Genomic DNA, 25,000 nt, shown 5'->3' with positions numbered 1-25,000 from the left:
ATATAGCAGTCAGAATGACCAAACCTCATAATTTTCACTTAAACACAAAACTGAAAGTGGGCAGATGAATAAAAAACTTTATATATATATATATATATATAAGGGAGAATTCACACAAAAAAAAAGACGAAAACAGGTGGTGTAGACAACAAACAGTTGTATTAGTATAACGCTTGGGAAGTGAAAAAGTCTTTAACGTTTTGAGCCTACGCTTTTCCACAGAGAGGTACATGGAAAGAAACAAGGAGAGAAAAAAGGAGAGAAAAAAAGAGGAGAGAAAAAATATGTGTGTGTGTGTGTGTCTGGGGAGAGTCATTCTCTTTTAGTGCTGGTGAATGCATTAAGAAATAAGGCACTAAAAGAGAATGACTCTCCCCCAACAATAAAATATGCTTCAGCACATGAATTCACATAAAGAATCTAACAAGCCAAATACAAAAACGAAATATCAGGCATGGCTGTGTGGTAAGTAGCTTGCTTACCAACCACATGCTTCTGGGTTCAGTCCCATTGTGTGGCACCTTGGCCTTCTACTATTGCCTCAGGCCAACCGAAGCCTTCTGAGTGGATTTGCCAGACAGAAATTGAAGAAGCCCGTTGTATGTAAATATATGTGTTTGTTTGTTTGTGTGTGTATATATGTTTGTGTGTCTATGTTTCTCCCCCCACCATCGCTTAACAACCGATGTTGGTGTGTTTATGTCCCCGTAACTTAGCGGTTCAGCAAAAGTGACTGATAGGATAAGTACTAGACTTACAAAGACTAAGTTCGAGGGGGAGGGGTTGTTGGTGGTGACGGTGGTGTGGATTGATGATAGTGGTGGGTTGGTAGTGATGGTACTGGGGGTGGGGTTGTAGGTGCTGATCATTTTATTATTGTTGTTGTTTAACCCCAGGCAAGCCCTGATCAAGTAGACTTATGACGATAGTTATTCCAGCCATGAGTATTCCTATGTGCGGTGAACCAAATCCATATGATTCAATGAGTCCCTTTTTCAAGATAGCAGGGTATGATCTGAGGCTGATCTGGCTGTGGTTGTGGTATTAATGATGGTGGTAGTGGTGGTGGTGGTGGTTGTGGTGGTAATGATGGGTCACATATTCGCATATAATGCCGATACGGATAATAATTTACATCTTTCAAAAGCAAAGAGAAAGGGGGGAAATGAATAAATATTAGGTTGTCAGATAAATTCATTCGGTTTTGCATTTTTTTTCCCGTTTATTTTAATCTTTTTCAATGTAGTGTCATTTAAATTAATATAAAAAAAATATTTTAATCGTAGTGTTTTCTGGTTTCAGTTTTAGTTGCTATATTCTTCCTCCACAACTTTTGTTAATCATTTTTGAAATTTGAAAAAAATTTACTTCTTTTCAAGATGTAAGACGATGATATATACCAGGTAGCGTGGAAGAAAAAAAACCAATGAATTTATCTGACTATCTAATAAATGAATGTAATTACAAACAGAGTGAGTGAGAGAGAGAGAGAGAGAGAGACAGACAGACAGACAGACAGATAGACATAGGGAGAGAGAGACAGAGAGAGACAGACAGACAGACAGATAGACAGATAGACATAGGGAGAGAGAGAGAGAGAGACAAACAGACAGACAGACAGACAGATAGACATAGGGAGAGAGAGAGGTAGTGTGAGGTGTATGTGTGAGTGTGTGAAAGAGATAGAAGATAGATAGATAGATAGATGGATATAGAGAATTACATAGTTACATTTGGCATATGATGCAGCATTTATATTTTTATTGTATATTAGAAAGATAGGCTAATGGTATCAATCTTACTGTTCACTGCCGTTGGTTCATATATATGCTCACAGGTGTAGGCGCTCATACTTGTAAACTTCCACACATACACATATATGCACTTATACAAATGCATGCACACACATACATGCTCCTACATGTACACATACATTACCAGACATTTGACACATAAGGCCACATTAAAATATTAATGTATGCTAAATTATTGGATTCTGCCTAATTTTATTTATTTATTTATTTATCGAGACGCTTGGCCAATGTATGTACACACACTTGTACACACGCAAACACACACATACATGCACACACACACACACACATGCATACACACACACACATGCACATACATATATAATGTGTGTGTGTGTGTGCACGCGCACACTTGCGCATACATACATGCAAATACATACACACAGAAAATCCATGAGGCCATCATAGTGAAAACGTCACCTTTCATGAGATATATTTTCCTATCTTCATATGCACTTGGTATGGGATACACGTATCACACACACACACACACACACACACACACAAAAGATCAGGAATATGAGAGGTAACTATATATTTATTTAACCACATGACTTCTGTAGGGTTACTCCTGTTTCACAGCCATTTATCATGTGGTATTAATTTCAGTATGGAAGAAATTATGCATCTATTTTTGCATTAATATGTAGGCTTGGCTTTATACAATACCTTTGTGTATTCACAAATTAATGCAATGAAAGCTAGCTCATTAGATCACTGGCACCTTATACATCAACAATTTAACTCTAAAGTTATGATCTGTTGAGCTAGCTTTCTTTACCTGCTCCTGTGTATTTCACAGATAAAGACCCCTTTTGGTCATGAATGACCATGGAACTGCACCAAGAAATTTCCCTTCTGAGGCACAAATCCAGGCAGGGTTGTTTATGGAAGACCAGCAGTCTCCCATGCATATCAGCCTCTCCTTTCCATGCCATTGATGTTATCCAAGGGAAAGGCAAAGGCCGATACAGCTTGGTACCAGTGACATCGCCACCCATTTCTACAACTGAGTGAACTGGAGCAACATGAAATACAGTGACTTGCTCAAGAACACAACACACAGCCTAGTGGTCCGGGAATTGAACTCACATCCCCATGACTGTGAGTCTGACGCTCTAACCACTGAGCCATTAGTCAGAATCAGCATGATATAGTGGGTGATGAAGCTGTACCCTTTAAATTACAGGTACAATTCACCTGGCCAGCTTCTACACAGTTTCCATGTACTTGTGATAATCTGAGGCTATAGAAGATGACTTTTGCTTAAGATGCTTTGCAGTGGGATTGAAAGCAGGTTCTTGTGGCTGGGAAGCTGACTTCTTAACAGTTCAGCTATACTGTACCTACAATCTTGAAACCAGAAGAGCCACTTGGACAGTGCAGTCCTGGATATGCAACAAGATGGAATGGTCAAATCATAGGTCTGCTTAATGAAGTTGAGCTGGGAATTAATAACAACTTTCTAGGAATAGCAGCCAAATCTCCCTCAAATTACATTTTGGTCTCTTTAAAGAAGAAGAACACATTGAATAAAATAGTTTTAGGTTGACTATATCTGATAAAAAGACTCAATAGTCACAGTTGAAATATCTTCACTCATAGGTTCTCAACCACGGTTGACCTAGGGCTAAACAATAGCTTATATTGTATCACAGACTATATAGGTCCAGTGTTTTATAAAGGCACAGCAGCTATATATTTTGTGGTACAATCAGTTTGCATTATAAGATCTAGTGTATGTTTACCAAGTTGCATATTAATTCGTTTACAACCTATCTACACAAGTGCTATCCCAGCATCTCAATTAACCAATCATCATCATCATCATCATCATCATCGTTTAACGTCTGTTTTCCATGTTGGCATGGGTTGGACGGTTTGACTGAGGACTAGCAAACCAGTAGGCTGTACCAGACTCCAATCTGATCTGGCAAGGTTTCTATAGCCGGATGCCCTTCATAACACCAACCACTCCAATAGTGTAGTGGGTGCTTTTTACATGGCACTGGCATGGGAGCCAGTCAGGTGGCTCTGGCATCGACCATGTTCTGATGGTGCTTTTTACATGCCACTGGCACGGGAGCTAGTTGGGGTGCACTGGCTTCGACTCCTTTCGGAAGGTGCTTTTTACATTTCAAACAAATGCACCAATATACAAATGAACGAAACTCTTGCTTGTTACTCATTGCCCCCTCCATAAGCAGTGGCAAGTCACAGTCTACCTTGAGAAAACAAAACAAAGTAGACATTTCTGATGAGCTGGCAACAACCAGGTGAAACTCATCTGGCTGTTCATCAGTTCATTCTTAAAAGCGTACTCTGTGGTCTGACCAGTATTAATTTTCACAACAAAACTAAATTTATGTTCACCAAATATGTATGCTTGACTTGTCAGAAATAGCAGCTAATTTTTATGTATAAAAATCTGTTAACTGATTGGTGGGCTTGGATAGATTACACTTTGCTGATGAGGTCTAATAGACTGAAACATGTCCATAGTTGATCCTTCCCTGCAAACATGGGCCAGGCTTTCCTTTCTCTTAGCAAATAAATTAACTTTGGGATAGTTTTGAATTTCTTTAAATTATTTCCCTTTTTCTTTGCTCGTCACCAACAATTGACTCTAAGCAGGGCCGGCTCAAGGTACCGGCAACTCGAGCAGTCGTCCGGAGCGCCATGTGCTAGGGGGCGCCAAGGAGGGCGTGACAAAGACCAGGAAATTTCCACGACCGTCAGCTTGTACGCGCTGAAGTTCGGCTGGCTTGGGGCGCCAGCAACCCTAGGGTCGGCCCTGACTCTAGGTTTTTTGTTTTCTTTCTCCAACTAAATGGAGGAATTTTATTTAATTAAACATTTTAATTTTGAATGTAAATTTTAATTAATAAAACACTGAGTACAGAACTCATCACAACGCCCTATGAATGATTAACAGAGTCATAGCAATGTTATTGTTGTTGTTTAGTTCCTGTTCTGCTCTGATTTAACAGATCGATGGTTTTCGGACCGTATCTAGAGCTACATTATCTACTGTGTTCTCTTTATTAAGGATAGTAAAGTGTGATTTGTCGTGATTCAGCTGCTATTTTTAACAGATCGAGTGTCCGTTCAGATGCTACTTAGTTTTTTTTTTGTTTTGTCAAGAAATATCTTAATTGTTTTACATAATAGCAATGTCTCTTAATCGTGCGTTTCTACACATTAAGTGTAAAAAAACACCAAGCGAAATAATTATAATGTAGCCCGTGTGATAAAAATGATCCTTGTGAAAATCAGAGCATAGAATTAGGAGTATCATTCATGATTAATAATTTACCAACTGTATCTAATATAAGTCAAATTAATAGAGTGACGTCCTTAGTTTTGGTTTTGGGCGGGAGTTTAAATATACGGCAGATAGGTTCCGATGTTTAGTCCCAACTAAGTCCTCATCGAGTAGATCTATTATCAAAAACATTCTATGACCACCCTGATTGTTTTTCTTCCGAGAGATAGCATTTCTCGGACTATATTAACCAATGTGCCCTTCCGTCCTTTAGACAATCAAGTATGATTTGAGGGACATTTGGCTATTATTTCTACGAGGGTGAGTGGCCATGTTTAGGCTCTCTCCGTTGCATTTCTTGACAGGATACTTTGTTATAATGTCCATCTAGCTGGACGGAATAATTAACAAAATTTCTGGGAAAATGTTTTTTAAGGACTGATTACACATTACTACTCGCTTCTGGTCACATAAGATCAATTTATTCATCTTGGAGACATCGAATGTTTTCTACTCTTTCAATGAATAAATATTGAATTAGTCTCATAAACAACCGTGACATTTTATAAAACTGAATGAATTTTTTCTCGGTTTTCAAATGACAACCAATAGTTAAATAATATTTGCTAATAGAGAAGTAACATCAATAAATATTCTGCTGTATATTTATCTAAAATACATAATAATAATTAAAGTCTATGAGGAACTAGAGAACGGTTTTTTTTTTCACGACAGCAACATCTGTTCTACCGTCTGATTTGCTATGCAACAGGCAGAACAGTAGCAGAACAGCACCAGCAACCTCATAGAACCGGTACCAATTATAATAGTCTTCAGTAATATCGGATTGTCTTGCTTCTGCTTCCTCTACTTCTTTCTTTTTCTTCCACTTCATACATCTCCGTCATTCAAACTCACAACATACATTTTCTTCGTGCCTGCTTGAACTTGTTTCATCGCTTTTCGGTCTTTTTGACTTAGATCGAAGTGTGTAATATATTTTTGACAATTTCTATTAGATTCTCGCATCTTTTGCAAAAGCATCAGACGAGGAAACTAACTGCTAAATTTGCGTCATTTTTCTCCCCGACCTGTTAAAGGAACTTTATATTACAGCAGTCTACATAGGAACCATTGAAGAAGGAGAAACCGTCTACCTGCTAACCTATTCATCTAACGAAACCAACTTATCTACTTCTATCAAAAACGTACGTAAACTTATTATTATTTTATTCTAATATGTCGCGAAGAGACATCCACTAGTTCTTTTCTTTCATTGTTTCCAGGTAAGGTAAGATTCTTGTGCGATGGCTTCCTCTTTTCAGTGACGTCGTTAAAATTAATTAAATCACAATTATTTCTTCGAATTTTTTCAATTTCTTTTGTTTGCTGTTCGGTGCGTATTCTTTTGTCTTTAAAATGTTTCTTTGTATAGCATAAATATCCAGGAAATGATATTAAAAAGATAACGACCATCACGCCTTTATGATAATGTAATGTGTGTGTCGGTTTGTGTATAACAATATATACGCACTTGTTACCTTTACTGTTATTTTCATAATTTCGTTAATTTTTCTTCGAACACGATCAATTGTGCTTGTGTGTGTGTAAGGAGATTAATGAAAACAACAAACAACATACGCAAATATATATGTGGGCAGTCGTAGCAACAGAATTACTGAGGTGAATTAGTAGTGAAGTTAATTACAGTATAAGACTAAGTGGCAAATACCCAGAGGATAAAGCGGATAATCTCTTAAGTGAGCTGATTGTTACTGGATTTCCAATCCCTGTTGAAGTGATTTCACTTCATTTCACATCTCAGTTCGTTTAACCTAAATCATCGAATTTCTTTTCATGTAAAACAACAAACAAACAATAAAGAAACCCAAGGTGTCTGGCCTAGCAATATATGTAGAATATTAGAAGCTACATATTTCCTAGTATGTGTATGTGTTGTTAGCTCTTGTTTGTTATTCTACAAATTATTCTTCGTTGTTGGTGAAAGCAGATTATTATGTATTTCGAAATCGTACCCTTCCTTTTTAGTTTTCTTTTTGAGTGAAAACAAAAGCATCTTGGACTATTTGTTGGTTTGGTGTATATGTGTATGTGTAATGGATTCTATTTGTGTTTGTAAGTAATGTGTCCTTGTTGTCAAGTGAGCACATAATTTTGTCTGAGTATATATGCACCTTTGTGTGTGTGTGTAAATATATATATATATTATAATGCACCTGAGCACTGAATACAAAGCTCATTATACACACATATGCACGTGTGTGTGTGTGTAAAATGAGCTTGTTAGTGCCTAGGAGCACTAACACACACACACACAAGTATAAATCTATTTACACATGCATGTTATGTGGTTGTTATATATATATATATGGTGTGTGTGTTGACGTGAAATGAGTTTTACATTTGGTTTTATAGCTTATAAGGTCGGATCTTATAGGTCTTAGGCTCACGTTTATTGCGTTGTATATAATAGATCTTACACATCATAGCCCACAACATAAATGTCAGTACAAGTGGATGTTTGTTTTGTCAGATCTTTGATGATCAGAATTATTTCAGGCATAGTATACCAAAGACTACATTATTCAATACGTCATTAAAAAAAAAAACTAGTCTGAATTAAGGAAGATTTTGTTGCTATTACTTGTATGTCAAATAATTATGTAGAAGTCTCCTCATTGACAAGTTTAAGTTGGGTTGTCTGGGAGTGTTGCCTGTGGTAGACTGGCGTCCTGTCCAGGAGATGTATATTCTACTTAACCTATGAAACTTCTCCCTCGTTGATTATGTAGTATGTAAATGTCATAGTGTGCGTCTGTTTTATGCAGTCATCTTTGAGTATATAGTACCACTTTCATATTGTCAAGCTTTTTATCGAGATAAATTTCGTTTGACAGCTGGTGACCTAGGGCTAACAACTACTTAAATACTGGTGTCTTTCTGAGGAACCAGGTTAGCTTTTCACACACACATATATGGTGCCATGCACAAGACCCTCGCTCCTGCTTCGTATTCACAGTCACCCCACTTGTAAAAAATATAATATCTACAAAAAGAACTGGATAATTCTTCGGTTTAATGCTAAATCTTTATCATTATAACTCGACATTAGAACAAAATTTTGTGGCCGTGTGATTGAGAAGACTGGCTTCCAAGTGTGTGGTGTTGGGTTCAGTCCTACTGCGCGGCAATTTGGGCATGTCTTCTACTATAGCCCCGGGCCGACCAAAATATACATACATGAATACATGTATGTATATATAGACAAATGTTTAATTTTTAACTAATTCGAAGAGACGATGCAAAATATTACTGAGAAGAATCACAAATATGACGATCAAAAAATAATTCTAAAATAAAAATGAATACACAGAAAATGCTTGTCAAAGTGAAAGTGGTACCATGCACTCGTGGGTTATTATATATATATATATATATATATATATATATATATATATATATATATATATATATATATATATATGTATGTATATATATATATATATATATATATATATGTATGTATATATATATATATATATATATATATGTATGTATATATATATATATATATATATATGTATGTATATATATATATATATATATATATGTATGTATATATATATGTATATATATATGTATAAACACGCCTATGTCAATATATGTGACCGTATTTGAGTGTCGGGGTGAAATTTAATGTGAGCAAAGGCCGGCCGCTTTATGCGAACGTATGTGCGTAATGTCATTTAATTTGGTCGTCTGAAATCAACGCCGTCAGCTACTTGAAGTTTCCATACTTGAAAAATTGCCTGCTTTGTCGTCAGAAGGCCATATGTGTGTGTGTGTGTGTGTAGGTATGTGTGTATTTATGTGAATGTAGGTGTGTGTGTGTGTAATATATGTCAAATTTTCTGTCCATAATCTTATCCCTCATATCACTTGAATTGTATCCATATTTAAGTTTATTAATAGATTGTACAATGACTACTTGTGATTATTCTGTCCTTAGGGATGTGATTAGCATTTTGGAGAGACTTACGAAGCGGAAGTTACCAGACACTATTCCTACATATAATACTACTTGTGTTTGTCTCTTTCACTTAGTCCACTTCTTTGTTCTTCTTCAGCTTGATGGAGAGGAACCAAAAGATGGTGGTAACGTTAAAAACAATTTAGTGAAACATGAAATCGCTTTATATTAAAATATTTCTAAAATGATTACTGGAAAACGATTTAATAAAAAGAAAAATGTAAACTAATACAAGAAATTATAAATCTTAAATAATTAGTGCAGAAAATTTCTGCCAAGATCTGACTTTTGGGTCAGTACATACTGTTGCATTTGAGGTTGAATGTTTGGTTGTTTTTTGTTATCTTTAAAGAGAGAAGGATTTTTTTATTCCTCAAGAAGTAAAAAAAAAAATGAGTTAATCCTTTCTTGGACTACAGAGATTTGTAGAGTGAATGCTTATCTGTTGTTTTCATCATGAGATATCTCAATGCTTATTTCATTAAGCAGGGAGGTAATAAATCTCTCGGTCTGAACAGGGTGCTGGTATAAATTTTAAAAAAGCATTTCACAGGTGTGCTTCCACCCCTCTTCTTCCACAGTGTAGGAATGGATAAGAAACATACCTGTTTTGAAATGTAACAAAACAATTAGAGAAGAAGAAAAAAATCTGTGTTTATGTATGATATAAGAAGGAAGGGCAGTGATTCTGATCGTTTTGCAGTGATTCTAATATTGCTCTCAAACCAAGTCTCTGTTGCAAATTCTTGCAACAAAAGGATTGTGCTAAAGGTACACGAGGCCCAGATAGTGATGTTAAATTAGGTATCAGGAAATATAGTCCAATATTTTTATTGACTTGACTATTTTAACTCTATTTCTTAACCCTTTTGTTACCATGTTTCTATTGATTTCCATTATCTTTATTTCCAATAATTTACAATATAATGAAGAATATAGTAAAATGTCCGGAACATAAATTAACATGAAATTTTAATGGGAAGATTTTGTTTAGATCATTTTAAAGCATGAAGTTTGGCCCATAGAACCAGGGGTGGTCTCAGACAAGTTGGTGTTAAAAGGGTATATAAATATCTCCTAAGCTCTTTCGGTTTTTTAAGGATTGGTAATATTGTGTGAAAAATCTGTAAACAGTTGTTTCCAACATCTAATTAAAGTTTTCTTTTCCTTTCTACAAACATACCCAATGTTCTATTCATAAATGGTACTTTGAAATAACTTATCCTTGATATAAGAATTCTTCATTTGCAATTCATTTTCATGTTATTTTTTCCCCCCCTAACCTGCATTTGTCTTCCTCTAGTAACATTCTCATTTGATCTGGACCTATTTTTTGACAACTGAGCTAAGGCATTAAAATTAAGCATACTATCTAAATATGCAAGATGACTGCTATGGATTTCAACTAAAATTTTTCAGCTGGTATTTCTATACTTTATCTATTTGACTGTTGTTTTGTTTTAAATAGTGGCATTCCTTGAATATTAAGTGACCAAATCAATAGGGTGTTGGATTACAGATGGTTTCAATGTCAAAAATGCTCTACTCTGTTGTTCATTTCTATAAATAGGTACCATGGGTTGATACAGTACATTGCCATAAGAAGTTAGAGCAGTGTTCATTAGCAATTTTCCCCATAGTTTGCAGGGTATAATTAAAATTCTCCTATGAACTTGGCCTAAACTATGAGTTAGAGGTTTGTAGATAATTCAGTTGCTCACAGAACAATGCACCACACTGTGACATGTTGCCTAGGACACAACACAAGCACAGTATTTGGAATGTGTTGCCCAGAACACAACATAGTATTTGTGATATATTTCGCAGAACATCACACTATTTATATTTTGTTACCTAGAACACAACACAACGCAGTGTTTGTAATATATTGCTGAGAACACATCATCATCATTATCATCATCATCATTTAACGTCTGTTTTCCATGTTGGTATGGGTTGGATGGTTTGACATTATTTGACGAATTGCAGGGCTGTGTCAAGCTCCAGGATCAGCTTTGGCAAGGTTTCTGTGGTTGGATGCCCTTCCTAACACCAACCACTTTGCAGTGTGTGCTAGTTGCTTTTCTCATATCACCAGTACTAGGGGATGTTGCCAAGTAACTCGGAAGACAGAAAACAACAGGAAAAAAGAAAAGGAGAAAGCTCTCATTACTAAGTGGGTTAAGTATTTGAGAGGGGGAGGTGATTTTATGCCAGGTGTTGAAAGGCTAAAGTATAATAGAAGGACAAGCATAGGTGTCCCACTATAGAGAAAATATATTAAGGTAAGTAGTAGTAACTGGGAAGATGAGGACGATAAAGATGATAGTGATAAAGTGCCAGAGCAGACTTTCAAGGTACAAGAAGGTGAGCATGAGAGAGGATACAGACAACATCAGGGGAAAAGAGAGTGGATAGTTTCCTAAGTGTTAGGGGAGAGTAACAGATAGTTAGAAATGATGGTAGAGGTGAACGTAGTGATTAATGAAGATGGGTAGAGATGTGATTTATGGGAAATATCAGTGTAGAGAGAGGGTGAGGTGAGAGACAGAAGTGGCTGAGGATAGATCAGAAGGTAGGGGTATAGTGTGCAAGGTATAAGAGTTTTGGAGAGGGAGATATCGAGGGCGAGGTACATAAGGGTGGCTATATTGAGTGGGGCATGATGATGGCAGATATGAGAAGGTGTTGAGAATGATAAGAAATATATGAGGTGTTAAAATGGATTATGGCAAAGGAGAGATATAACTGAAGGCACAGGAAGGAGATGATTGGTGAAAATGGTGTGGAAAGAGGGAGAAGAATGAGAATAAGGGATGGAAGTGGTTCCAGAAGGGAGGAGATGACTGGTTGTGCAAAGGAAGTGGGTGGAGTAATATATACTGATTTTGCCCTCATGGTTACAACCACTGAGTTTTACCAGGGTTGGGTGTTAGGGGAATGCGATATGGGGAATGATTGATGAAGCAGAATGGATTAGAAGCATAAACAGAATGCTTTTAAAACATCATTTTTTGCTGTGATGGTCAGGTCCTCCGTAATACAACAAATTGTCAATGCTGTAGGTCCTTTGTCATCTCTTTCATGAGGCTTAGTATTTTGAATTCAGCCGTCACTACTTCATTCCATGTCTTCCGGCCCCACCCTCTTCCTCAAGTTCCATCCACTTTAAATGACCAACTCTTTATGCAGCTGTCCTCGTCCAAACACATCACATGACCAAACTAGCAAATTCTTTTCTTTTTGCACAGTACATCTGTTTCCTCTTATGACTAATTTTTCTCTTAGTACCTAAGTACTTTGTTGTACATCCACACTGATATTGTATATCCAACAGAGCATACTAGCTTCATTTCTCTCTAGTTTTCACATACCCTCTGCATTCAGGACCCACGTCTCACTACCATATAGCCTTCCTTTCATATTCAGGTATTGTGCAATTTACTTCTCACCTGAAGAGTATTTCTGATATGTTGTAAAAGTGCATACTTTTTCTAATATGACATTACACGGTACCACTTAAGCACTGGTGATGGTGCCATGTAAAAGGCACTGGTGATGGTACCACATAAAAAGCACTGGCGATGGTTCCATGTAAGTACCACATAAAAGGCACTGGTGATGATAATATGTAAAAAATACTGGTGATAGTACCATGTAGAAAGCACCAGTAATGGTACCATGTAAAAAGCACCAGTGATGGTACCATGTAAAAAGAACTTGTGATGGTACTATGTAAGAAGAACTTGTGATGGTACCATGTAAAAAGCACTGGTGATAGTACCATGTAAAAAGCACTGGTGATGGTACCATGTAAAAAGCACTGGTGATGGCACCATGTAAAAAGCACTGGTGATGGTACCACGTAAAAAGCACTGGTGATGGCGCCACGTAAAAAGCACTGGTGATGGCACCATGTAAAAAGCACTGGTGATGGTACCATTTAAAAAGCACTGGTGATGGTACCATGTAAATAGCACTGGTGATGGTACCACGTAAAAAGCACCCAGTACACTCTATAAAGTGGTGTTAGAAAGGGCACCCAGCTATAGAAACTATGCCAAAACAGACAGTTGGATCCTGGTCTAGCATCCGGTCTTACCAGTTCCTTTCAAACTGTCCAACCCATGCCAGGATGGAAAATAGACAATGATGATTACAAAACATATTGAGAGGTCAGTGTCTTACATCCTTGTTTGATCATTACATTTTCCTACTTGGAGTTGGTTAAATGTATCCAGTATTATTAGTATGGGTTAAGGATGATGGTTTGACAGACTCGTTAGAGGACTAAACAAAATACCTTGTAGGTTTCTTGTTTTTTTTTTTTTTGCAAATTTCTTTCAATGCCACCACCATCATCATCATCATCACTATTTAACATCTATGTTCCATGTTAGCATCGGTTTGGTGGTTCAACAGGAACTAGTGAGCCAGAAATAATGAAGTTGCAAAATGAGCTTCGTAAGCACACAGCAATGCTATATATCTACCTGTATGTGGTGTGTGTGTGTATATGAGGGGGAGCTGAAAAGTTCCTCGCTTTGGGTAAAAGAAAATACAGGAGGATCAGTTAATTATGATTTTATTCAACATATTCCCCTCTCAGTTTCACACACTTATTGCAGCAGTCCTTCAGTTTTTCTAAGCCCTGTAAAAGAACTTGGAAGGTTGGGCCTCCAACCAGACCTTCCGCAATACTCTTAAAGCCAAGAACTTTCCAGCACCCTCTCATGTATATATATATAATGTGGGTATTATGTATGGATGTGCATGTTTTTGTGTCTGTTTCCCCATCACTTGATAAATGGTGTTGATTTATTTTACAACCCCTTGTGAGTTAGCAGTTTAAGGATAGAAACCAATAGAATAAGCATCAGAGGTTTAATTAATCACTTGGTTAATCAAGCAATCAGTTGTGTTTGTCAAAGTCTTTTCATCATCATTCACAACCTTTTTAATAATATGCCCTCTCTACTGCGGCCGTACTAGAGCACTGCATTTTAGTCGAAAAGATCGACCCCAGGATTTATTTTTTAAGCTTGGTACTCATTCTCTTTTGCCAAACTGCTAAGTTGCAGGAACAAACACAGACATAAAGACACACACACACACACATATACAACAGGCTTCTTTCAGTTTCTGTCTACCAAATCCACTCACAAGGTTTTGGTCTACCCGAGGCTATAGTAGAAGACACTCACCTAAGGTGCCATGCAGTGGGACTGAACCCAGAACCATGTGGATGGAAAGCAAGTTTCTTATCACACAGCCATGCCTTTGCCTCTGTAATAAATTATTCTACATGTCTGCACTAATATGCATGCTGTGCATCATACAATGCAGTTGTATATTTACAAATCAGGACTGATAAAGAAAGCTAGCTCATCAAATAACTATGGCACTCTGTCGGTTATGACGACGAGGGTTCCAGTTGATCCAATCAATGGAACAGCCTGCTTGTGAAATTAGTGTGCAAGTGGCTGAGCACTCCACAGGTACATGTACCTTTAACGTAATTCTTGAGAAGATTCAGCATGACACAGAGGGTGACAAGGCTAGCCCTTTGAAATACAGGTACAACAGAAACAGGAAGAAAGAGTGGGAGAAAGTTGTGGTGAAAGAGTACAGCAGGGTTTGTCACCATCTCCTGCCGGAGCCTCGTGGAGCTTTAGGTGTTTTCGCTCACAATGCCCGGTCTCACAATGCCAGGTCTAGGAATTGAAACCGTGATCCTATGACTGTGAGTCCACTGCCCTAACCACTGGGCCATTGTGCCTCCACATCAGATAACTAGAACATCATGGTTACACCAGTTCTTCAACACAGAATGTGAAAGGACACAACTAGATGCAGTAAATCAATTTAATCTGTTGCTCTACCATCTCTGATGTTAAATCCAAAGGAGGATGGTCGTCTTTGGATTTAGCAGCAGAGATGGCAGAGCAACAGATTAAATTGATTCAGTGTATTTAATTTTGTCTCTTTACATTCTGTGTTCAGATTTCGCCAGGATTATTTATTTTCATTGGTGCTCATATTACTTGTTAATATTTAAATGACTGCATAATGAGCTAATCAAGGCTATGCATCTCTTTTAATTCTCAGATGGAGTCATTCAGTTTTACTTTCCCCTTTGGGAAAGGCATGCATATCACAACTTTCCACTACCATCACAACCACCCTTTTTCATATGGTCTTTGAACTTAAAATATTTCTGTTTAAAACACTTGTTTTCTTTGTTATACTACTATCAAAACACTTTTGGCCCCATTACAAATGGAATCCCATTTTGAGAGTTTTGGTTTCTCCAGTTGAGTATAAATTAAATTTAGAATATATAATGACATTGCATCTCGATAACATAGTTCTTTGAAATTAGATTTCATCTGTTCTAAGCAATTTGGAAATCAATTTTTTTTCTTTGACAGAATTTTTTTCACTCAACTGGAGCAGAAAAATTTTCTCTTTATATTGTAACAGTCTGCATTATTTGCATGACTTTTGCCTGAGAATTTTTTTTTTGTCTGTATGCATATGTTGTCATTTTGTTTTTCATAAATTTTTCCTTCGTTAGTCATTTATTTATTTATTTATTTATTTATTTTTGCATTCTAGGAATGCAATTTATTGTATTTCATGTTACAATGAAAATATAAAAATGGCGAACATACTGTTGGTTATTTTCAAAGAGAGATCTAGGAAAAAGAAGGAAGAAACTTGGTTATTCTTCTTTCTGTAATTTTTTCCCCCTTTAGTCAACCATACCTTATTCTTTCCATGCTGTGAATTTCTTACATAGTTTTGTTTTCATAGTTTTGAAAAGTGTGAAAGAAAGGGAAACCTTATACTTGAAAGAAATAAGGTAGAAATAGATGCTATTTTGTGCTGTATTGCATTTACTAGCTTTAGGAACAAGGAAGGGGTACATATTTTATCATCTTCAATGAGCATTCTTGTAGAATGCATATAATTTGTAATGTGAAATTTTCAATGGGATGAAAGGCAGTTGGTTAAAATATAATAAATTCTCTTATTAGTTTGAGTAGGTTAAAATTAATCTTATAATGATTTCAAAGAGCTGTGGTGAGTCCAATAACTCATTGAGTCATAGGGGTACCTCTGTATGATTTGTCCATGTATCTAATCTCAATCAGTTTGGCAAAGCCTTTCCTTCTCTAAACTAAACAGTATTAAATTTCATTTCTCTTTTACTTGTTTTAGTTATTGGATACAGCCATGCTGGAGCACCATCTTATAGCATTTTAATTTATCATATTTTTTAAAGTCAAGTGTTTATTTTATTGGTTTCTGTTGAACTGCTTAGTTATGGAACATGAACACACAGCACTGTTTTTCAAGTGGTGCCAACACAAAGACAGACATTGTGACAGATACACATACAGTTTGGGGCTGTAGCAGAAGACACTTGCCCAAAGTGCCACACAGTGAGACTGAACTCGAGACCACCTGGTTGGGAAGCAAGCTCCTTAACCACACTGCCATGCTTTGCCTGTCAGGTGTACAGTAGGTGAATTGCAGGAAGCATGGTAGTTATATCGTCATCATCATCATCATCGTTTAACGTCCACTTTCCATGCTAGCATGGGCTGGATGATTTGACTGAGGACTGGTGAACCAGATGGCTACACCAGGATCCAATCTGATTTGGCAGAGTTTCTACAGCTGGATGCCCTTCCTAATGCCAACCACTCTGAGAGTGTAGTGGGTGCTTTTACGTGCCACCGGCACGAAGGCCAGTCAGGCGGTACTGGCAACGGCCAAAATGGTGTATTTTACGTGCCACCTATATATATATATATATATATATATATATATATATATATATATATATATATATACACATACACACGTATGTGTAGTTCCCTTGTCTTGATATTGTGTGATGGTTGTAAATAAGCATTACCATCATACAAGCAATGTTGGTTAATTCCAGTTTTCTATGAAAAAAAAATGTCTGGCCTCAGGAAAATATTACTTTACTTTGAAACAAGTGAGAGTTGGCATCAGGATGGGTATCAAATCATAGAAAATATCCTTCAACAAATTCTGTCAGACCAATGTAAGCATGGAAAATAAATGGACATTAAATGAGGATGATTAAATGTTGGGTTGATTTAAATCATCCACACTTCCAAAAATTTTTTGTCTTGAGTTAGAAATGATTATAATTGAAGATTTCCTTCTCTGTAATTTTAGAGTAAAACATATTTTTTTCATATGATATTGAAATATTTGTTGCATGTCTTCAGCCTCCAAATTTAGAACACTTGTGCATTTTATTGGAAGAAGTTTCATATTTTTACAAATTTTTGTTATATTTCTCTCTTTTTTTTCCTTCACATTTCTTCAATTTTTTTTATCATTACCAGAAATCCATGTGGAATGGATACTTTTCTAGAAACTTGATTAGGCTTTCTAGAGAAGGAATACTTATTTTGTACATCTGTTTACTGTCAAGTATCTGATAACTTGAGCATTTAATATCTTATCATGAAATATATGTGTGTGTGTGTTTTTGTATGTTTGTTTGTGTGTGTGTTTTTGTATGTTTGTTTGTGTGTATGTATGCATATTTGTATGTGTGTATGTATTTATATGTAGTTTCCATGTGTGTGTGTGTGTGTGTGTGTGTGTGTGTGTGTGTGTGTGTGTGTGCATGCATGCATATGTGTGTGTATTAAGTTTCATGGAATCATAGGAGGTATTATGCAAAACAAAACATAAAATAAACTGAATATATAATTGAAAAAAAAAAAGAATATAATTTGAAGTATACTACAGGCTGGTGTGGGTGGCCTAAGAAACAGTAAATATTTCAGAGAGTAGAAAAGAACAGTGAATATGAGATAATGGTAACATATACCATATTTACCCAAGTAGAAAGCCTTCTCAAATACAAAGTGGTATCCCTATTTTTTGTCTCTAAAAATCACTAGTTTAGGCAAACTGTTTTTAATGGCAGAACTCAAAATAGATAAAGCTGTAGATATTTCTTTCTACTATAGGCTGAAGGCCTGAAATTGTAGACGAGCGGGCCTAATTGATTACATCCCCCCCTCCTCTCAATACTCAACTAGGGGTGTTGATGTAATCAACTTATATTGTTGACCATGAAGGATGAAAGGCAAAGGTAATTTTGGTGGAATTTGAACTCAGGATGTAAAGCTGGAAGAAATGCTGCTAAGCATTATGTTCAGTGTGCTAATGTGTCTGCCAACTTGTTGCCTTAGATCAGGGCTGACCAACCTGAGGCCCGCATGCTGTCTGCAGACTTTTATCTTGCAGCCTACTTCATACTTTCTTGAAATGCGTGATTCTTTATTGTGTTTAATTTCAAAATAAAATCGTTTGTGTAAAACATTTGTTTCAAAATAAATTTAAAATTTAAAATTTCTTAGTGACAATAAAGCAATAGCCTAAAATTTTATAATTTTAAACGTGGCACTTTGGGCAAGTGTCTTCTACTATAGCCTCGGGCTGACCAAAGCCTTGTGAGTGGATTTGGTAGATGGAAACTGAAAGAAGCCCGGCGTATATATGTATATATATATATATATATATATATATATGTGTGTGTATGTGTGTTTGTGTGCCTGTGTTTGTTCCCCCACCATCGCTTGACAACCAATGCTGGTGTGTTTACGTCCCCGTAACTTAGCGGTTCGGCAAAAAGAGACCGACAGAATAAGTACTAGGTTTACAAAGAATAAGTCCTGGGGTCGATTTTCTCGACTAAAGGTGGTGCTCCAGCATGGCCGCAGTCAAATGACTGAAACAAGTAAAAGAGTAAAAAGGCAATAAAGCAAAGGCCTACGATTTTATAATTTTAAACAAACGAAAAGTATGAAAAATTCTTGATTCTGTAATTTGATCGTTTGACTGCTAGTGCATAAAGTATACAAGTGGCCCTCAAAAAACTTTCTGTGATTAAAGTGGCCCACAATGTAATTCAAGTTGGCCAGGCTTGCCTTAGATAAAGCTGTAAATAGTAAGTTTCAAATTTTGGCACAAGGTCAACAATTTCAGAAAGTGCTTACATCAACCCCAGTGTGCAACTGGTACTTATTTTATCGACTCTGAAAGGATGAAAGTCTAAGTCAACCTTGCCGGAATTTGAACTCGGAACATAAAGCAGGACAAAATACCACTAAGCATTTTGTCCGGCATGCTAACATTGCTGCGAGTTTGCTGCCTTTTTAAAGGTGTAAATAATGGTGTGATATCATCATCATCATCATCATCATCGTTTAACGTCCGCTTTCCATGCTAGCATGGGTTGGACGATTTGACTGAGGACTGGTGAAACCGGATGGCAACACCAGGCTCCAGTCTGATTTGGCAGAGTTTCTACAGCTGGATGCCCTTCCTAACGCCAACCACTCAGAGAGTGTAGTGGGTGCTTTTACGTGTCACCCGCACGAAAACGGCCACGCTCGAAATGGTGTCTTTTATGTGCCACCCGCACAAGCCAGTCCAGGGGCACTGGCAACGATATTGGTTAAAATCCCCCTTGGTTAGGAAAAATGTTGAAGGCTGTTTGTGTGATTTGAACTCACATCTGTAAACATGATAGATATGCTACCATTATATCAAAGTCACACTGTGAATTTTCTGCATCCATTTTAAAGAACTGTAAGATGGTTACATTATAAAAATTTCAAAACTTTGAGAGACATCATGTAAAATTATTTTTAACAGTGGAACTTGAAGTAGATGATGCTATAAATAAGCGTGTAAGAATATTGAGTTTAAAAACCCTTTGGATGGGGAAAAACAAATTTGAAGACCGTCCATGATACTTGAACCCAGATCTTCTGTTAACTCAAAACCTTATAGTTTATCCTTTTATCTTTTTCACATTTATGTATAATGATATTCACACTGGTGTTTTGTATTAAATCTCTTGCGCTATACATTAGTAAATGCAGTAGTTTAGAAATATATTTAGAATCACACACACACACACATACACCACACACACACACACACACACACACACACACACACACACACACACACACACTATCTCTCTCTCTCAAAAGCAAAACTTCAGTCTTTCACTATTCTGTCTTTTTAACTGTGATCTTATGTTTAGGTGTTCACAAACACACAGAAACCTTATACCCGATTTCATTTTAATTCTCTTTCCCTCCTCTCTCTCTCTCTCTCTCTCTCTCTCTCTTTGTCACACACACTCACACACAGTATGATATCATCATCATCATCTCTGCTTTTCCTTACTTGCATGAGTCAAGTGTAATTTGTCAAGGCAGATTTTCTATGGTCAGATGCCCTTCCTGTTGCTAACACATCTTTCCAAGGGCATTACTATTTCCTTGCAGCCAGACATGTTTTCCACAGAAGACTGTAAACAAATTGTATTGCTTGTATGACTGACACTTGTTTACAACCATCATGTGATATCAAGACAAAGACACACACACACACACACACACACACACACACACACACACACACACACACACACACACACAATGAGCTTCTTTTAGTTTCCCCTCTACCAAATCCATTCTTAAGACTTGGTCTATATGAGGCATGAGGTGCTGTGTAGTGGGACTGAACTTGAAACTACATGGTTAGGAACCACACAGCCATATCTGTGCCTATATCATCATCATCATCATCATTTAACACCTGTTTTCCTTGCTGATATGGGTTCATAGTTTAGATGGTTTGACAGGATCCAGCAAGCTGCAGGTCTGCATTGTGCTCTGATGTCAGCTTTGGCATGGTTTTCACAGCTGCATGCCCTTCTTAATGCCAACTATTTTATTGTGTGCATTGCTTGATTTTTTTTTTCATGCCACCAGCATTAGTGAGGTCACCAAGTAATTTGCAAGACAGGAAACGGTACAGGTGTCTTGTTATGGAGAATATACATAGCTACTCCACAGTATATAGGGGTGGGTGCACATGCATGCTTTTGATATGTGTAGTCAAATCTATAATCTAGTTTCAATTCTTGAACTAGCCAAGCTTATAGCCTCCCCATCTGGGCCTACCCACCCTTTCATCTTTTCATTTTTCTTCCTTCCCTGTTACCCCATACTGTGTCTCATTTTCCAAGTCTTGCACTGAACACTTTCCGTCTGTTATCCTTCCTCCACAGAACTGTTACCGTCTGGAATTTCACTAACAAAGTGAAGTTGATGTCCCCAGTGCAGAAGAGATATTGGTTGAAGTGTTGGTAGTGGTTGGAAGAGTTCAGAGAGTGGGACAGTCAGCAGATGTGTTTGGCAGTGTGGGAGGGAGATTCTGATTCAGAGTAATTCAATGTCTTTTGCTGATATTCAGGTGAGAGGTAAGTGATAGGGAGAGTTGAGTTTGCTTTTGTGTAGACTCTACTTTTGGAGTGAAAGCTGATTTCTGAATGAAGCATAGACTACAGATAAGTGTTGAGAGATTTGTCTTGAAGACAAGTGTGGGTGTGGCTGTGTGGTAAGAAGTAAGAAGTTTACTTCCCAACCATATAGTTCTGGGTTCAGATCCACTGCATGGTGCCTTGGGCAAGTGTCTTCTACTATAGCCTTGGGTCAACCAAAGCCTTGTGAATGAATTCAGTAGACAGAGACTGAAAGAAGCCAGTTGTATATATAAATGTGTGTGTGTGTGTGTTTGTCCCCTTTTACTACTTGACAACTGTTGGTGTGTACATACCATATAAATGTATATTCTTATCAACATCACCTATTCCTATGGAAGGTATAATTTGTAATCTTCGAAACATATGTTGGAAATAAAAGTATTCAGTTGACATATGCGTTTTACTCCTTTTACTAAATTTATATATATATATATATACAGTTTGTCAAGATCCAGTGGGTTCAGAGACTTCATCATGCTCCAGTGTCTGCTTTGGCATGATTTCTATGGCTGGGTGCCCTTCTAAACCCTAGCACCAACCACTTTACAGTATATACCGGGTGCTTTCTTCATGCTGCCAGCGCTGTTATAAAATTGTAAATTAATGTTTGTTTTGAAGGGGCTGAAAAGGTACCATTCAACAATAATATGTATGATCTAATGGGTGTTATACTACATATGGAAAACCATGTCCTTGTAGATAGAGTTCAGTATTGATATGAAACACCACAAATATTAATGACCTAGTTTATGTAATGCTAGATTCCGGAATATATTTTAAGTTCAGTCTCTCTCTCTCTCTCCCCCCCCTCTCTCTCTCTCTCTCTCTCTCTCTCTCTCTCTCTCTCTCTCTCTCTCTTTCACTATCTATCTATCTCTATTTGAAACGTAATTCAGATTAATTTAACTCTATTTCAGAAGACCGATGATGTGTCCAAAATGACGTACATTTATTCTCATGTGATATTGATTTAAAACTATTTAGTGATGATGGATCCTCATTTTACATTCTTCTAAGTAATATTTTCAGAAATATCATTTCTTTCAACAAATGTTAGTTTTTCTTTTAATAGAGACCATTACATTTTGAGTTGCCGCATGGTGATCATGTGGGAATGTCGGAAACTCTGGTACAGACATTGCTCTGTGCCTTTAAAGTGTGAGTGCGAGTGAAAACTTCTTACAGTGAGTGTGAGTGTAACCCGTATATAATACAAACTAAAGCTTAACCCAACATGATGCTTAAACAGGCTGTTAGACTTTATCTTTCATATGATTTAACACCACCTCCTAACCCTTGGGTGTCTTCAACATTTGGGCCAAGTTTCCCCCAATGTCAAAATACTACCCTAACACTTGACTAAAAAATTAAAAAATAAAGTTCTTTTAATCCTTTATCATTTAAGCTCAGTGGAGGCGCAATGGCACAGTGGTTAGGGCAGCGGACTTGCAGTCATAGGATCGCGGTTTCAATTCCCAGACCGGGTATTGTGAGTGTTTATTTAGCGAAAACACCTAAAGCTCCACGAGGCTCCAGCAGTACTCTTTCACCACAACTTTCTCTCACTCTTACTTCCTGTTTCTGTTGTTCCTGTGATTCAAAGGGTCAGCCTTGTCACACTGTGTCACGCTGAATATCCCCGAGAACTACATTAAGGGTACACGTGTCTGTGGTGTGCTCAGCCACATGCACGTTAATTTCAAGAGCAGGCTGTTCCGTTGATCGGATCAGCTGGAACAACAACAACATTTAAACTCAACTACATCTGACTCCATGTATTCTACCTTGTTTTGTGTTTAGACCAGCTAGATTCAGTCTATCACATCTACCCTAAAATGTCATTCTAACAATAAACAATCACATCATTGAAAACTCAAGACTATGAGATAATGCCTGGTTGATTTAAAACTATGTCAATAAATATGCATTACAAATAAGAGAATGAGCTGAAAGCCAAAGGGTTAAAGTACTGGATTGACTTAGTATAACAGCTTGAACTCAGTTATAACCTTACTGAAATTTAATGCAGTTTTTCTGTTTAGTGTCCTAAATCTTAAGATAGAATATCCTGTAATTCAAGTAGTTTAATCATGACTAGAATATTGATTGAGTAATTCTTTAATCAGCTATTTCTATACCATAGATCTGTCCAAGTAGAGCTGACTAGGAAGCTATTCAATAAAAACACAAATGCCATGAAAAATTCTGTAGTTTCATTGGCTAGCTTCATATTATAGGTGTGCACTTCAGCAGAACTGGCAAGATCTAATTACAAAAGTAACTCAACAATCCATCCTATGTTTGTGCTTAAAATATAATGCAAGTATCTCCAAGAGCCTCACTGATCTCATAAATTATTATCTCTGGCCTTTTGGCATTAATCAGGTGAGGAATAAACCTTTTTCTGGATGGGACATTTGTCTATAGTAGGTAACATTTCTTGATAGCTGTGTGAACTGAAGAATGTGGAGTTGAGTGTATACTACTTAAATACACCACATACCTTTCATGGGTTTGAACCAAAAACCTGTGAACTTATAGTGCAATAACATATCCACTATTTTACATGCTTCTGTCATTCATTCAGCTTGTAAAATAGGCATAAACAAAGTTAAGAATATTAAAGCAGACCATAGAAACTATTAGGTTATAAACGTGTGTGTGTGTAAGTAAGTAATACAGTTGTTGGGATGTAATAAAGAATTTCTGCTATGCTACCTGAAATGATCTTACATTATTCTTAATATCATTTAAGTAAGGCGGTGAGCTTGCAGAAATGTTAGCACACCAAACAAAATGTTTGGCGGTATTTTGTCTGTCTTAACGTTCGGAGTTCAAATTCCGCCAAGGTTGACTTTGCCTTTCATCCTTTCGGGGGTCGATAAATTAAGTACCAGTTGCATACTGAGGTCGATCTAATCGACTGCCCCCTCCTCCCCCAAAATTTCAGGCCTTGTGCCGAGAATAGAAAAGAATATCATTTAAGGTGGTGAGTTGACAGAATTGTTAGCATGCTGGGAAAAAATACTTAACAGCATTTTATTCATCTTTACATTCTGTGTTCAAATTCTACCAAGATTGACTTTTCTTTTCATCTTTTCAAAGTTGATAAACAAGTACTATTTGAACACCGAGGTTGATGTAACTGACTTACCTCATCCCCCAAAATTACTGGCCCTGTGTCAAAATTTGAAACCAGTATTCTTAATATTCAGAATTTTAATTTCAAATTTTTTTTTCTCTTTTTTATTTTATTGGTGGTACTTTGGAAATATTGAATTACCACCATGCAATTCTTTAACATTATGTATTAGTTTGCTTTATTGATTGGGAAAAAAACTATTTATTGTTTTCAATGTAAACTGATATTAGACCTTACAAGCATTACTAATTTCAGGCAGAAATGAGGAGGAACACTCACTGTTAACATCTTAGATTTACTATTTGAATCAATTTGACAA

The 25,000-nt window shown here is 36.8% G+C and overlaps 1 protein-coding gene across 1 annotated transcript in view; it reads left to right on the top strand.

The window, feature by feature from the left end:
* Positions 1-5,967: 5,967 nt before the first annotated feature.
* LOC106878845 (guanine nucleotide-binding protein subunit beta) overlaps positions 5,968-25,000 on the top strand; it is a 168,439-nt gene continuing 149,406 nt past the window's right edge. Inside the window, exon 1 of the mRNA XM_052966149.2 lies at positions 5,968-6,287. The gene's annotated coding sequence lies outside the window, so the exon portion shown is untranslated. The remainder of the gene's footprint in view (positions 6,288-25,000) is intronic.

This window comes from Octopus bimaculoides, chromosome 3 (assembly GCF_046866305.1).
Source record: "Octopus bimaculoides isolate indiv1 chromosome 3, ASM4686630v1, whole genome shotgun sequence".
Classification (NCBI taxonomy): Eukaryota; Metazoa; Mollusca; class Cephalopoda; order Octopoda; family Octopodidae; genus Octopus; species Octopus bimaculoides.
Note: the sequence above shows the minus strand (reverse complement) of the source record. Positions and strands in the feature narration are given on the sequence as shown.